A 4,338-nucleotide genomic window follows, 5' to 3' on the forward strand; every position below is an offset into this window, starting at 1 on the left:
AGAACAATGGTACCGTAAATTTGTACGTTCGCTGTAATTTAATTGCGATTGTTATATTGAAACTTCATAGAAATAATTGAGTTTTATTACGTTTATTTATTGGAAGTTAGAAACAAAGAAAAAGCTGAATAACAAAATAAAAAAGAGCGAAATTGCATGCTGCGTCAATGCTGTTTTCGCAGAAAAATATCTACAAAAAAATCTCTGTTCACTATTACTTAATGATATTTTTATAAAAGAACCGCTAGATTTAGAAAGTATTTTATCATGTGTTCTGTACGAGTGGGTGTGTCAGCGATGCAATATCGTGAGCCTTTGATTCAAACGGGATTCGTATGCCCTTAGGTTACGAGTGATTGAACTGGCTACGTAGGCTAACAGTTATAATTGCCTACGTATGTTTTAAAACGCAATACTTTTACATACCGAATATTACCTGTAGAAGAAAATAGACGTAGGCATCCGCTAAGAAAAGATTTTGATTAATGCTACTCCCAAGGGGATAAAATATTATGTTTGCAAATTCTGTCCTAAGTCCCAAACCACGAAGACGAAGTCGCAGGCAAAAGCTAGTCGACTATATAACTACAGCCGGCTATCTATCAGATAAATTACGAGCAGATTTTTCCGAAAGTGCATACTTGACGAATCTCCACTATCAGTCTCATAATATGTTGTCATAAATCAATATAATATCCCACGCTGACATATATTTGGAGGTTGTCCCATGTATTTTTGCTTAGCTGTCCGTCTCCAGATTTTCCTTGAGACTAGTCAAAGATAGTCGACGTTTCATGGACGTTTTTGTTACAATTTATGAGGAGAATTTTATATTATTTGTGTCAATGTAATGCCATGGTGTAATGGGTGAATGTCTTTAGTGATTTTGAACCGATTGATTTGATTTCCAAGTGAGGCTATGTGTGATTGAGCTTCCTTTGATATAGCTTCTATTTAGTTCTGCGATAGTTCTGACCCTTCTTAAGCTATGAAGAAATTTGCTTCTATAAACTCATATGACTGCTGCAGTTAAGTCTATCAGCGTATCCTTTGAAAGTAAGTGAACAGGTATAATGCTGTAATTGTCATAATACATATATTTGTGGATGTAAGTATTTTGGTTAAATCGTTTCAGTATTTGTGTATACGCGGGTACACAAATACCCGCAATAACATTACAATCATCAAGTGACCTTTTCAATGTTGAGGCTTTTGACCGCAACCACAAAATAACATGCATTTGTGGACTACTAAACGATTGGCTTACGCACTTAGTAGGTGTATGCACAATAATAAGTTATTTAATCCTCAATTAAAATGGTCTGTGTTTTCTATGTGGATGCGCATTACGTATTTTAGTGGACACCAAATGTACGTTTAATTGATAGTAACTATTTAGCACATGATCACTGTAATCTAAGGAAGAAAACAATGTACAACATAGTGGTTTCAAATAGTTGGCAACTGAGATACACGATAGCCTCCTTGTTATTCGAATGATAAGTACCTATAGGTAAAACGTTCTTGTATAATACAATCATAATTGTTTCAGGCCACGGTACAGATATTTTTCGCCGCTGATTCCCTAATAATATTCTTACTATTACTTTTCAAAATCTTATATGGGCAAGTATCTTTAATACTAAGTCTAATCTATTATTATATTCAAATTAACCAAAAAACTTCAGGCAAGTAAAATCTTCTGAATGATATCTTATGTTATGGTTCACTTATTTTAATAGCCCATAGCCAGTTGCGCTCACCGGTCGATAAACGATCTGTGGGTTAAGCAACCATTGGCTCGGTCATTTCATAGAAGGGTGACCGCATAGTGGTATTTGAACTCGGCGTCTCCGTGCTTCGGAGGGCACGTTAAATGTCGGTCCCGGTTGTTGTCTACTAAGATAACAGTCGTTAAGCCACGTCACTGGCCTCTCGGGCGGCTTGAACAACTTTGACACTAGGTTAACCACTAACCATACGACAAACAAACAAACTTATTTTAATGCTGCTATGTCACCATGTAAAGATAATAAACCAAAGTAAAACATATATCTATCTAACACACTAGAGCGAAACCTTTCTTCTTGTTAGGCTTATCTTTACGAGCGGCCACAAGTGTGCTTTGTTCCATCCCAATCAAGATCAGTATAGAAACAATGGCTTTTTAATTAAACGAAGGAGACTTCACATTTTTATATTACAAGAGCTTGTTGAAATAAAATGTTACATCTTGTAAAAACCTTGTACTTTATTTGGTCTAGTTATCGTTTAATAATCAACAATACCGATTCAAATATATAATTGCATAGATTACAGTCATTAAAGTAACACCAAAACATGAGACTTAAAAACTGGCCAGAGTTGGTAAGCAGGGAAATTTAACCCATATGAAGACAGTAGAGAATTAATTACTGGTGACATTGGTTTAAAAAAATGGACATTTTTTTTTGCATATAATTGCATTGAAAATAGATTTCTACAAAAATATACTGAGTAAAGTTTCTATTTGCATAAACCCAATTACATTTTTGAACATTGATACCCTTTATTTCGTATCTGTTATAGATTAAATAGGTAATTTATTTGTATGGTACAAAATAATTGCCATAAAAAGTCACAATAATTATTTATAATTATTATGAACATCGATACCAAGAAAAATCAGTACAATTATGTTATAATAGACATTTTTTAAAACAATTCAATAAATTGGAAATACAGTGGAAAATCTTGACGAGTGTTAGTGTTAAGAAGAAAAAGGCTTCGACACAGTAGAATAACATAGTTTATTAATCTTTAATCACATAAACTTATTGGTATAAAAAAACGGAAACAAGTCATAAATAATAATAGAAAAACTAGTTGCGAAGAAAACACGTAGTTTGCCTTTGTTACTAAGTCTTTCTTCATAATTTATTGAGTAATAAGGATTATAAATAACATAAAAAACTATTTGTATGATGTTACCTTTTTTACCGTGACGTTTTTTGTTAGCTCTGAACCTATAAATACTATAGGCCGACAACTTACTATAGATGCACAATTTATACAGAGTAGCTGTATAAAAGAAACCGCCCTCAGTTACACACGCTTCTGGTTAGTAGCGAACCTCGTATGCAAGACTCACTTCTAAGTCGTCGAACTATAGCGAATAGCTTCAAGTAGTACTAATATAAAACAAAATTAACGAGGCTGTGTATTAGCATTTCCTTGATTTTGCTTGACGTTTCGGAAAAAGTCAAACAGTACGTATAGGTGAGTAGAATTGTACTTTATTAATAGTTTCACTATTTTATAACATTCCTGGTGCTATAACACTATTACAAATAACTAAAATTTATTAAAGTTTAATTGAAATGCCTCAATAACATTAAATATAGTATTTATTTAAAGCACTTGTCAAATACAAAGTAGTAATTAACGTTAGTGCGTGGTCCTCGCTCTGTAATTAAACTTTGCGCTAGCAATCTGGATTAATATTTTGGCTCAACTTTGACAAAATATAAACTAGGAATTTGTTAGGCAAACAACAAAAAATAATTGAATTAATAATTGATTTGATTAAAATTATGTAGGCATTAATTTCGTTTTGATTCAAATATATTGTTGTATAGTTTTGTTGAATCGCTTTTATTTTATGTTAAAAAGCAGTAAACATTCTTACGTTCATCGTCACAAAAATGACAAAAATACAATAAGGCTAAAATACTATTTATGACATTCATATTTGTTCTGTAGCATTATCGAAGTCCATTACCTGAACTGGTGGCGCGGTTACGAGCACATTTTTTATATATCTTATCACTTCACTTGTCTTCCGATTTGTACAATAAGCGCAATATAAATGTAAGTATAAATGACAATAGTGCGTTACCATTGCGCGCTATATCCAGAACTAAAACGTAAGCAAGGTAGTAAAGCAATTAGTATAGCATAAATAATCATTGCACCTTATTGAATCGGCAACATTTAATAAACGGTTGGCGAATGCGTGGCAAGTACAGATTGCTGGCAATAAATGTGCCTACGAGGTCTGTTAATCTCCTCCCCTACTAAGATGTTTCGATTCGATTCGAGTTTGTATATACTATGATATTGGCTAATCAAAAATATTGGATAATGGCATAAAAAATAGTATGTACCTTAACCATAAAAAGAGTTTGATTTTTCAAATGAACTGATATGTTATTTCCTTCTGCACCTGCTAGAGGCCCTGATCAGAATCATCAAAATTTTTCCGTAGCAAGCAGGTTGTTGATAGTCGATAAAGATGAAAATTGCCTTACTTTTATGAATGCAATAATTACTATGAATAAACAATTCAATTTATTAAAA

This window comes from Anticarsia gemmatalis, chromosome 17, assembly GCF_050436995.1.
Source record: "Anticarsia gemmatalis isolate Benzon Research Colony breed Stoneville strain chromosome 17, ilAntGemm2 primary, whole genome shotgun sequence".
Classification (NCBI taxonomy): domain Eukaryota; kingdom Metazoa; phylum Arthropoda; class Insecta; order Lepidoptera; family Erebidae; genus Anticarsia; species Anticarsia gemmatalis.